Below are 12,500 nucleotides of genomic sequence, written 5' to 3' on the forward strand. Positions count from 1 at the left end.
GATTATCGTACATTATACCCCGGGGCAGACCATAACTGTTATGCGCGTTATCTGTCGCGCAAACGATGACAACGACTCGACTCATGTCCGGGCCGGGCCGGGATGATGATGATGATGCTGATGAACAAGAGCATCACCGGTGATGAGGATGCCAATTTCGATTTTCGAACATTTTCCTCCCAACGAGCGAGTCCACCGAGTATGCTCGTCTCGGTTGCTTGCAGCGCTGGAAGGCTTCGATGTTAATAATCGATGGACCGTTATTGCGTGTCATCAGCACTCTGCGTGCCACTCCAACCTCACACAGCCGCTTTTATTCATATTAAAACCACCGAAACAGCGGTCCCACAAAAAAAGGCAAGGTTTTTTTGTGAAAATGAAACGCGAAAAATGATAAATAAACTACCTTTTCCAGCAGCACGATGGGAACCAGTATGGGATGCGAAAAGCAAACGCTCCGATGATGAAGCTGCTGAAACGCGGGTGCTCAGTACAAAAAGGGAGAGAGAACCGAAAACCAATGAAAATGCATTTCCCAAATTAAAACCATCCATTTGCATTTCACCTGCTTTCAACCATATTTTTCGGTCGCTGTCCGTGTGCTGCGTGTTCGGGAGTGAGTTGTGGAAGTGAAACATTTCAACATTTCTCCCAAAAACCCGGCCCAGCATTTGTTGACATTTTAAAGACCAACGCGTGTGCTTGCGGACTGCCATTAATGGTGGAGTGATTGTTGAATTATCAAATTAAAACAACGAACAGCGGTCTGCTTTAGTGTTATTTCTTGTGCTATCGGGACAATCAAAGTTTCATTAGCTGTACCACTATCCAGTGGACGTGAGACACGACAAATATTATACAAAGTATCGGCCGCCTGGCAATCGACAACCTCTCCCAACGTGTTGCCGTCAATCAGAAGTCTCGCTTTCCAATCTCGCCGGTAATTAGTGTCAAAGCTTAGGGGCGCTCTGACGTTGACGTGGTCACGTCGAATATTTGTGGAAGCGGAGTTGCGGTTCTCGCGGTGGAAAATGGAATTAGATCGCGAGCGAGACGAGCGAACGGCCTCTCGATGACCGATCGGCGGTGGTGGAACGCTTTGCGTTTTGATTAGTCTGTCAATTGTCTGTGTCTGTCAATAGTCTGTGGTTTCGTACGGAGGATCAGAGGCCGAATCCTTTCTTGATATCTTTTCGGTTGAAAACACGTCGATTTGCTGGTTGTGCGCTCAACTGACAGAACAGAGAGTAGCTTTAAAAAGAAATAGTTTAGTGTTTATGGTTATGTTGTTATATAGAAACATAATATAATTGAGAAACTAAATATGATTTCGATTACTTTTCTACATTTCAATTTATTAGAAACTCTACTGTGCAGTTCGCTAACAGATTGACATCCTTCTCGTGACATCTCTATTGCCTTCATCATCGATCTCGACACGATACGCTTCTGTCACAGAGCTCAACGCTTACATTGAAAACAAATCTTTCCTCTCCCTCTCTCATTCTTTCATCCCCTACGGCTTAACAGCGCACACAACATGTTCCCTCCCTAGGCACAAACACTGCAACCCTTAGCACGGTCTTTAGGGTTCTCGCACCCTGGATGTGGTTCGTTCCGGTGGATGATTGAATTAAAATTCATCGCGCATCTGTGGTGTTTGGTGTTGGCTAAGCAGAGGCTTAGGTGACCCTTCTGCTGTTGCCTTTACCGTGCTTTCCCTCCCTTGCGCCGCTGGTGTCAGCAGGATTTTGCACGAGAGCAAACAAACGCCGCCTGACGTTGTCGTCATATGTCGGTGTTTTGTGAGGGAAACGATAGTTTTGCTCTTGTCCCGATCGGTCGTTACCGTTTTGCAACAGCATTCCGCAAGGTTCAGTGCAACAGTGCACCAACCATTAAGTGTATTAAACGGTCGTGATCGTCATTATTGGCTTTCAGGCCCATTCGTTGGTAAATGGTTAATGATCTCAAAATGATAAACTCGCCAGCAGAAACCATGAGATGAAATCGACAAGGGGTGGTCGCAAGGGTCCTTGTTTTTGGGACATAAAATTGAAACTGGAGTGGCCAGCGCGCAGTGTCCATGTGGTTTCATTTTTCACTTTGCGCATTGACTGATGAGCGGCATGATGGAGAGAGATTGGTGGGACTTGCTTTGTTTTTCTTCGCAACGATTAGTCTAGGCAAAATGCGTCATCTTCGCAGAACGGGAACACCTCGGCCATTTTGCATTCATCTGGCTGCTGCTTCTGTTGCTGATGGATTGCTTCCGTTTCCAGTTTCGAGAAAAATAAATAAATCCCTCCTCCACCTTTCCTCTATTCTCTTCCAAAATGGCCAACCGTAAGCCGTGGGTGGATGGTTTGCAAAAAAGAACAGCAAATCAGATCGTGAATGATGGCGAGAAGAAAAATGGTCCAATGACCCAGCTCGCCTGCTCGTCGACTGATGGGACTGTCTCGGACTTGACGCACCCGGAACGCACCCCCCCTATTTGCTCCATTTCGTTGCGAGTTGTGCGTTTCTTGACGATCCGAATGAAGCACCTTCTGCATCACCATCCCCAAGTCGTGCCTGATGAGAGCATACGTACGCTCGATAGAGAGTGGGGATGATAATACAAAAAACAACAAAAAAAAAACAAGAAACAGGAAACGTAACGATCCGTCTACTGATAAAGGGCGACCAGCGGAAGACGAAGATGAATCCCCGGGACAAGAAAAGAAGAAGGAGGACGACCACGCACCTAACTGTGGGCTTCCTTCTTCCTGCCAGCTCGACTGAGAGAGCGGAAGAGAGGCGGTAAGAGAGGATGTCAAAAGTTTGAAACATTTTAATTCATCACAGCAATCCACTGACAGCAGGAGGAGTAGGAGCATCCGTAGTAGGCTAGCCGCTTGCGTCGTTCGTTGGAAGGTAAAAGGTGACGGGCAAAATGGCGGCCCGTTGGGTGAGTGGAGTGTTGCAAGAAGAGTCTTGAGGGGTGGCCTAGGGGTTCGCAAATAATGCCACCTCATTTTTAGCATTCCCTTAGAGTAGAAAGGTTGTTTTCGATTCGAAAAGTCAGGTGAAAAATGGTGCCCAACAATGCACGTTACATAAATACATAGGAAAGGCATTACAGATGATACATTCGTGATCTTTATAGAGCAGTTTCGTTATGTGATCCCTGAGATGGAACGGTGATCCTTTATGATTAGTGCGCAGTACAGGAAGCTACAAACCACAACGGGGCGCGCACCCTTTAGCAGATAATTAACGAATTTCCCTCTGCTGCGCAGCAACACAACAGAACTCAGGGGGGAAAAATGCTCCTCAGAAAGGTTCCCCTCTAATTAAATGAATAATTGATTGAAGTGTAAGCGAACGCTCCCTCCGTTTCGTCCTCTCTGTCTCTCTGTCTGTAGCGAAACCGGAAAAACATGCCATAAAAATCGGAAAACGATTCGCAAACGCCACTTTTTCCGAAGCGAAGCATTTTAGTCTGGCTTGGTCTGTCGACCTTTCTACGGCGTGACTCAATACTAATCATTGATGTTGCCGCTGGTGGAATTGAAAATTGAGAATCGCGAAAGCTGGAACCTGAAACCAAAAATAACGATCCCGGTCGGTCAGATGGCAGTCGACTACGACGATAGTCGGTAAACAACTCCACAAATTACGCCATCCTCGCGCTCACGTGCCGCGTCTGGTCAACGGTGAAAACAATATGGTGAGGTTCTGCAGACGAACGCTCTGGAATAACACACGTGTGTGGCCCTGGTATTTATTTGATTGTTGTGACGATTCGTTGGAAGCGCACAGCCAGAACACACCATCCAGGATGGACCAGTCATTCGTTGGTCTTTAAAAGAAGACACGGACCAGTTGACTCTCTAGCTCTCTGTGCTGCACCATAAAGAGCAGCACCACGTCAGGGCAGCTCGGTACACATCCAGCTCGCTTCAAATCCAGCCACTCCAGGTCGTCGCAAACGACCAATAATGATAGTGCCCCAGCGTATGGTACCTCATCCCGGGACCACACATATGGTGCGCGAAGAATGGAATTATTTTTCTCGATAAATATAAATCGTCGTCAGCTACCCGTCCAGTGGTCGAGCGGCCATATGTGTGGCTGTGTCTGGATCGCGCTTGGTCCTCCCGAACGGCTGATGGTCCCGGGGAACCGCAAATCATGAAATACTGTAACCCAGCGCAGTAGATTGGCTACTTTTACACCAACCGCCACCAGTGGTTCGTTGTTGGTTTTTTTTTGTCCGTTTGCTGTTGTGTTCCAGCATCCAACATTTCCAGGGAAAGGACCCGACCGGTTCGCGGGTCTAAAAAACAATTTGTTCCAGTAAATGTAACCGGGATGGCATCTCATCTGGTCATCACCATATTGTGGTCCACGGCAACACACGCGAAAGAGAGCGGGAGGGAATGCAAACCCATTTCTAGCCTCAACACCAATCTCGGTTTCGCCATGCAGGGAGATGAGAGGAGCAAAAAGGGGTATTGCGACGATCCCACATTGGGTGGATTGGGTTATTAGAAGCAGCTGGAACAGTATTATTATTAAAATTTATGCTCACGACCTGGGATCCGGACCACGGCTCGACGTTTGGCGCACGCGAATTATCCGTTCGCGAGACTCACCGCAGGCCCGTTGCCTCCGGTGTGTCCGTCGGAGTGTCCATTCGCTTGGCTACGCTTGGTGGAGTTTATTTTTCCAGCCAGCTTGTTCTGCAAACAACACTTTTTTTGCCTCGAATTCATACTAGCGCACCATGAGAGATGTGAACTGGTTGGTGCGTTGTGGTGGTGGTGGCAGTGAATGAGGTGAGCATAATTTCACCAAACATATGCAGACTGCAGTGCGAAATTGGCAAATTACTGTTACCACCGACCGGCACCAAACCAAACACACAGGCACCCTTTGGACCACAAAAGGGTGGCGCGGGGGGTGCAGAGGGTGGATGGAGACCACAATTCAAATTCCTGTTTGCCAGTTCCCGGTTTTGTGGCTTGGTCTAATCGAAATTCAAAATTCATGTTCAATTATTTATCAAGCCCCCCGGGGCCGGGGTGAGTGGTCTGGTGGGACGGACACGGCTTGCATAACGCGTTGCAGTGTTGTACGACAGGATGCAACCCTCACACCCAGGCACACACATTGTCATCCGATTTGTGTGTAGAGAGAAATCATTTTTGAAGAGCTACAACCCTTGCGGACACTCCCAAAAACCGCATCGCATGATTGGGATTGACCATTGTGGGGTTGCCGAGGGTGGTGGTCACTTGAAAACAATAAATTATCGAACCACACATTCCCGGCCCCAACTCACTTTTCCTGGTTGTCTGTTAAAAACTATAATCCGGCCAATCGAAGCCGATTAGAGTTGAGAGAAGAGAGCACCCGGCAGCAAGGGATTCCCAATGAGGCTTATCGGAGGTGTCTGATCGGAAGCCACAAACCCACAGAAGGGGATTTGTTGGAACTACTGGACTATGAAATGGGCATCGAGAATGGTTTGTCCTATGGCTTTGGGACAACAGAGCGACCTGCAAACTAGGGGAACACTCAAGACGGATCCCTCGACGTATCTCGGAAGCCATTTTAATAATTAGAATCAGCTCCCGGAGGTGTCTAGTGTTGGTTGGTACGGTCGAACAACTGTTCCTGTGCACCTGGCGCTAGTTTTGAGCAGATTTGATCTTACAAAGCATAAGTGATATTCGGTACTTTTATGCTTATGGTCTTTTGTTAAAGATCCACACTCTAAATTTTATTTAAATCGAGATTCGCTTACATTATAAAGACCTTTTTAAACTGAACAGATTATTCTTAAAAGATAGCGTAAATAATTGTTTTTGAAACGATTCTAATTGAATTTCATTTTGTTTGTTCATCAGTCCACCAGTATTTCTTTCTATTCATTTTTCTCCTGTTTACGATTGAACTGGCGGTGAGTTTTACATTATTTTATTAGTTTAAAATCGTAAAAACACTAAGAAGTAAGGCAATGACTTGCTTCTGTGTCCTAAAGATGTCATTTTAGGATAGATAATAGACCTGACTGGTCTCCTCAACTATTTCAATTCATAATGCACATGAATCTACACCTTTTACAGCTGTTAAAGGGTATCACAGGGACCTCCGCGACATAAAAACACGCATAAGCGTTACAAATGATATTGTCAGCTGTCATCATCGTTGTCGCTGTCAAGTGGTAACAGCTACTAGCACTAAATATCGCTTTTTCCTCAACACAATAGCCCCTCCACCCGCGGTCCTCCTTGGACAATCCATTACAACCATCCTCACTGTCCCATTGTTGTCGCGGAATGACCTATCGTGACGTTTCGCGTTTACGCAGTCGATGCAAAACAAGCGCGACAATGAATAAAAAACATCGATTTAATGATCTTTAGTCCAGTCACCGCCAATCGGAGGGGGTGCTCACCTTTTTTTTTTTGCTACAAATCATGCTGCTCGACGGCGGAGGGTCGAAGGGTGAGGACGGTTACGTTGTTTGCAGTACCGCGCACCATGGAGCGGAGCGGAGCGGAAACGTTTGTCAAGTTAATTGAATAAACATCGAGTAGCACCCCGGGGGGAAGGGGCGAGGGTTGCCAAAAGTGATTTCTCGATTCCGGTAGGCCAAAACAGGCTACCGGGTGCGCTGTGCCCTTGGTGAAGTTCCCTTCTCTCTTATTCTCTTCCTCCCTTGTGGTGCGTCAGGATTATTATTCATCGATTAACAAGTGAACGGACAGCAAGAAAAAGAGAGAAAGAGAGCGAGAGAGAGGGCAGTCCGTGTCACCAGACTCATCGTCGGTGCGCCCTCACCCTCGGATGCGCAATCATTCCCCCGGAACCAACGAGGGTGCATCGCTGTCTGCACCCCTAATTCCTTTCGTATGCTTGTTTATTGTTCTGCTTCCGAAAAAGCTAATCAAACGCTACCACCACCACCACTGCCACCAGGAGGAGCGGGACTATTGTCACTGTAAATGGTTCCTGTGCGCCCCGGTATTCGCTCACTCGCTCGTTGGTTGACGTTTTACACTTTGCTTCGTGCGCTGCCGGCACCGTGTCCTTCGTATCCGTCACAACCGGTGATGAAGGGAAAATATTGGCACAAGTGCTTCGTTATCCCACTAAGCAGGATAAACAATGCTCATGCTGCTATTTAGTTTATTGCTTGATTCGGTACCATCCTCCGGGGGTTCCGGGTGTTCCTCCGTGCATCCTGGCACCCTGGCACCCCTGGCCGTGCCGTGCAAAGGTCCGGAGGCCATCGAGAGCACCACGAGGAGGTGCGTCGATGAGGTTGCTGTTCCCTTCCTTTCCTTCGGCACTTCGGAGAGACCACAGTGCACGTGGACGGCATCATCTGGTGCGCGCGATGAAGATATCATTGTTCTTCCGACAGGGCGGAGGGTTCCGGGACCATTTGACCGGGGTTTGTTTTTGGCTTGGGTTTGGTTCTGTTTTTGCAAAAGTATCACACCATCTGTCGCGCTATTTGCGGCGTTCTCCAGGGTGCTGCATGATCGGACCAATGTGGTTAGTCTTGGTTCTTGTCGGATTCCCTGGTATGACATCATCTGTAAAAGTGGATGCGAAAGCAACGTCGGAGCTGTTGCAACAATCTTAAAGAGAACCGCGTGCACAATTCTTGCCAATCTGCCAAGGAAAGGCCCGGGATTTGTGGAAGAAGAAAGAAGAACCGAAGGAAGCAGAAGGCACGACGCAGCACACTCACTCGACGTAAGCACTTTTATGGCCATCTGCGTACGTGTCACTTTTTAACGGCCTCTCGGTTGGCACCAAATTTATGGCCCTTTGGTCCTCCGGTTCCTTCATCTCCCGTGCTCTGCCGTCCTTACCTTCCTTCAATACGGTTGATCGATTGATCGATTCAATTTGCAAACCTCCCCCCGCCGCTAAGAGGAAGAAGAAGGAGTTGCACCGTGGAACTGGTGCTCCCCGAAGGAAATTCGTCTTTTTCTTCCCATGCGCTCGTGGGGAATGTTTTTAAATTTTTAATTCAATCAACGCGAAACGGCCTTTTCCCCGTCGGATTGCGCCACCGTACCCGTACGGAGAGATGATATGCCGAGGTAGCAAACTATCGTAAAAATATCGCAACAAATCTTGTTTTCTCTCGGCCCACTCGGCTACCCGGAACGGCTTATTCACGAATTCGTCCACTGGGACCACCGACGCCGATTTTTATGTGCATTTTTATGGACCCTTGGAACGGGGCGCTTTGGTTTGCCGATGGGTGATTCCCAGGGTGAAAAAAAGGGAACCATTTGGGGTTTTTACCATTTTAATCGTCTCGCATTTCGAAAGGCCGATCAAGGCCGACCATTCCGGATTTTAACCTATAGCAGCAGCAGCGAGGGAAGCATCGGTGGTGGTGTTTGAAATTGAATTAAAGCGAAGCGAAGCGAAACGCGAAACCACGCGTGGTTACCGCGTGGCGACGCGAGGGAAGGTCTCCCCCGGAGTCCCAAGTTAACCAAATCAAGTGGCCTCGTCATACTCGCCACACAGGGATTGTGCCCTTCGCTGGAATGGAGCATTAATTATGGATGAGAACTTTCTCCAGTTACGCCGCTACGGATGATGGGCAATCAAAAGGCCTTCGATTTGGTGGCCGCAGCTCGAGCCGCAGAAGTGTCTTTGCAGGACAGAAGTTAACGGTCAGCGAATGGCAGTGGTGGAGGGCAATAAATACGTTTTTTTGGAAAGATTTTCTCCGCATTCGCGCCGATCATAAAACTTCCATCCACGGAACACGGCCACGGAAGGTGGAGAGAGAGAGAGAGAGAGAGAGTTTAAGAAAGGTTGAGGGGTTTATCTCAAGAAGAAAAAAAGGGACGCGAGCGACGGGCTCATAATTGAATTGCCGGGCACATCTTCATATCCCAAAGCACCAAAGGACGAACGTGACCTGGCCCATGGCCTGCTGCTTGGGTGAAAAAACGGGATCAAAATGCGGTTAGTTGGCATCCCGGGGAGCTTTTAATTAGCCAATTTCGCTTGGCCTGGCCTAGGAATGGCCGAAAGGGGCCTTGAAGACACGTGCGCTGGCCGATTTAATAATTGGGTCACCTGAATCGAAGGTATGCAAATATATGGTGCCCTTTTGCCTTCCTGCGTCTGTTTGTGTGGCCATTTGTGGCTGTAACTTTCTTCAAGAAAAGAAGAATCTTCGTGGTTCACCGTCGTCACCGCATCATCACCGGTCATTGGTTGCGGTTTGCTGATTACATTTATCATCGACAATTTGTTGCTCGAAGCAAATTGAAAACTAAAACAGTAGCAGCACACACGCGCTGAGAGGAGGTATGGTGCTGGATTGGAAAGGATTCCGATCCGAAAAGGGCTGGTCAGTTTGACGAGACCGTGCGCTCCGGTTCAGAAGACGCTCGTTGGTTCCTTCGATCCGGTCCTCTTGATTTCCTGTGGACCATCTGAACGTCTCATTAGGTGTTTCGTCTTGCGACGTTGACCAGGGAGATGTCCAAGAAATAAACACAGAGAGGCGACCGAGGGGACAGTAAATAAAACTCTGCTATCGGAATTGGACACAAATAGATACAAGCTGACCGCTTCTGCTGTTGTACAGGGCACACACATTCAGCCTGCTCACACATACACACGTGTGCAGACATACATACAGAGTGAGTTGTGCTGGATTTATAAATGAATTGTTTATTTTAATCATTCATAATCAAATAATGAATTAAGAAAGTTAAACACGGCAACCAGTGTGGCCAGTGTGCCGATGTCCAGTGTTTGTCCTCACACACAGATACATACTACGCCATACGGGGGACACATACAGTTTCCTCTGTGCCGCCAAAGTAAAACATCGGAAGACGTTCCTCCATCTCGCTCCCCTCGGAGGGTGGGTCATTTAGGTCTTCCGGACCGTTTCGATTCGTTTGCTGCAGTAGCACCGCCACCACCGCCACCGGGCGGATTCTTAAGATGTTCTCCTCTACACTCCGGTGACAAAGATGAACTTTGCCTGTCCCCTTTGCCTTGTTGTTGTTGCTGCTGCTGATGCTGCGGCCGACGTACCCGAAAACGAAAAGAACGCGAAGAATCCTCCGTTGTCCTTCAATTGGCCCCACCGAAACTGGTCCCTGGTCTGGCTATCGGTCCTCCGGGCACAAAGCGGGAAAGATTCCGCACTAATTGCATTAAAATTCAGCACGACCTTTGGCCAGCCAGGAGTGGAGTGGATGGAAAGGGGCAGGAACAACAACGGGAGGGAAAAGCACAAAAAGGAAAAGAAACAGCACCTACCTTCCCTTGGAGCAAAATGAGTTCAACTGACCAGAAATAGGGGGGGGGGGGGGGAAGTTGTTCAGAGAGTGTCCGCTCTTTCCTGCTCTCTCTTTCTCTCTTTCCCATTCGCAAATCCCTCCCAGTGAGCGCCAACAAAGCGGGGTAAGTTTTGGAACGCGCCTTGAATAGTAAGTCCACCGCGACTCCTTCAAGAAGCACCACCGGGAGAGTCCGCATCAAACAAGCAGCGAGCCACCGAAATAAAAAGAAGAAAAAGAACCGAGATTCCCACAACTAAATGGCTCAAAGTTGGTTGGTTTAGTTTGGTCAGTGATTGAAATCAAACATCGAAGTGGGCTGGTGCGTGATTTGCGGGCGAATGACCAGTTTTCGTACTCGGTCTGCCAGCACTGCTGCTGCTGATGGAAGCACTGCCAACATCCCAACTGTAGTAGCAGCAGCAGCAGCAGCAGCAGCAGCGCAGAAATGAAAACTGATTGTTTGACAATCGAAAACCGGAATGGCACGTTGTAATAGTTGAATCGAGGACGCGGATGCCGCACACAACACACAACGCAACAGCAACAGTAAAGCATTCATTGCGTCTGCGTGTGTCCACGAACCCCCACCCGGCTCTGGACTGAATCTCCGGTCACTTGAAGAGTAAATAGCGTAAGTAAAGCAAACAGGCAGGCAACCCCTGGGACGCTGCCACGACGCCATTTCTTTTGCCTCCAATCCGCGCAACCCAGCAATGGCGGACTGTCGCAGCGGTGATGGCGGTTGATGGCTGATTGGCTGACAGTCAACTAAATGGCACCACTAAACCTCCCACCCCCCCCCCCCCCCCCCCCCCCCCCCGGGGGCGTTCTACTACCTTGCTCTCAATGTGTGTGTCAATTTGTGAACAAAAAAAAGGAGCCCGTTAACAAACAAACACAACAATGTGCGCCAAACAGCACACTATGGAGCGTGGATGGACGGGCGAGCACCACGAAGCACGAGCGTGGAGTAACCGTTTTGGAGCTGCCGGCTGACTGATTATTGTCTCGCGGTTCACTGCTTGCTGCTTGTCACACTAGAGAGAGAGAGAAAGAGAGGCAAAAAAGTGGTGCGGGACGGAGGAAAAACGGGGTCAAACAAACGGAAACAGTTGGAGCGCGAATTTGCAAAGTTGATTAGATATTTAAACACATCACTGCCAGAGCGCTCGCACTCGAGCCTCTCGCATCCGTGTGAGCGACAAAAACCGACCTGAGAGTGAAAGAAAATCATTTCACCGACACATGTGCCGCCGCTCCCCCATCTCTACATCCCTTTCCGTCCCGCAAAAAAAACCAAACACGAGGTGCGTTGCGCTTCATTTGTTGTTCGGGCGCACACGAACATGAATTTTGGAGTTTTCGTTTCGTCATCACGGAGTTGTTTGCTTCCTCGCACCATCACTTCCTTTTTTTTTGCTTCAATTTTTCACCGCCATCACCGATTCGCGGGGGGGGGGGGCAAAGTTTGTTGTCCGCGTGCTAATACCTCGCCGCCTAGCGCCCGTCCCTCACCTCACTCGCGCCACCACCGTGCCGAATGTGTTTCTATCGTCATCATTTCATTAATTGGCGCACGTAAATATTAGCTAATTAATTTGAATATTTCATAAACTGTGTCTCTACTATGCGAGTACCTCGCAGCATACAAGCAGCATATAGACGACATTTTGTTGCGTTTGCAGCGCATACTTTGGTTCGTGTTTGCTGGCTGTGGCATGCTGCTGGATTGACAGTTTGCCAACAACGCATAGCAACAGACGCGCGGGGCTCAGGTGTACACGATGGCAACCATTCTCTTTCTCTCTCGCGCGAGGATAGTAGATTGCATTAGAGAAGGCGCAGCAGCATACAGCACACACCGGTGTACCTGTACCGGTGTGGTATGGCTGGTTAGTTATGTTGGTAGAACAATTGGTTGTCGTTCCAATGGCAGTCATTAGTCGCACCTGTGTGGGGAGGTGGTTCGGGGAGCGGTTTATTAATGTTTGATAAAATCATTGCAATTAGAGGTTAACGGTTGTTGGGAGAAATGGGTATTGGAGTTGGCGCACACTTACCGCAACAGATCTATTTTTCATAATGCTGTGGTAGGTAGGCTTACTGATGCTGGATGACTTTTTAGTGTCAATCAGAGAGGTCTGCCAAGGGATATTGAAA

General features: G+C 48.6%; 1 protein-coding gene across 1 annotated transcript in view; it reads left to right on the forward strand.

Annotated features, from left to right (window-relative positions):
• Positions 1-12,500, forward strand: part of LOC126578902 (homeobox protein OTX1-like) — a 35,060-nt gene that overhangs the window by 18,231 nt on the left and 4,329 nt on the right. The gene's annotated exons all lie outside the window — the stretch shown is intronic.

Source organism: Anopheles aquasalis, chromosome 3, assembly GCF_943734665.1.
Source record: "Anopheles aquasalis chromosome 3, idAnoAquaMG_Q_19, whole genome shotgun sequence".
Classification (NCBI taxonomy): Eukaryota; Metazoa; Arthropoda; class Insecta; order Diptera; family Culicidae; genus Anopheles; species Anopheles aquasalis.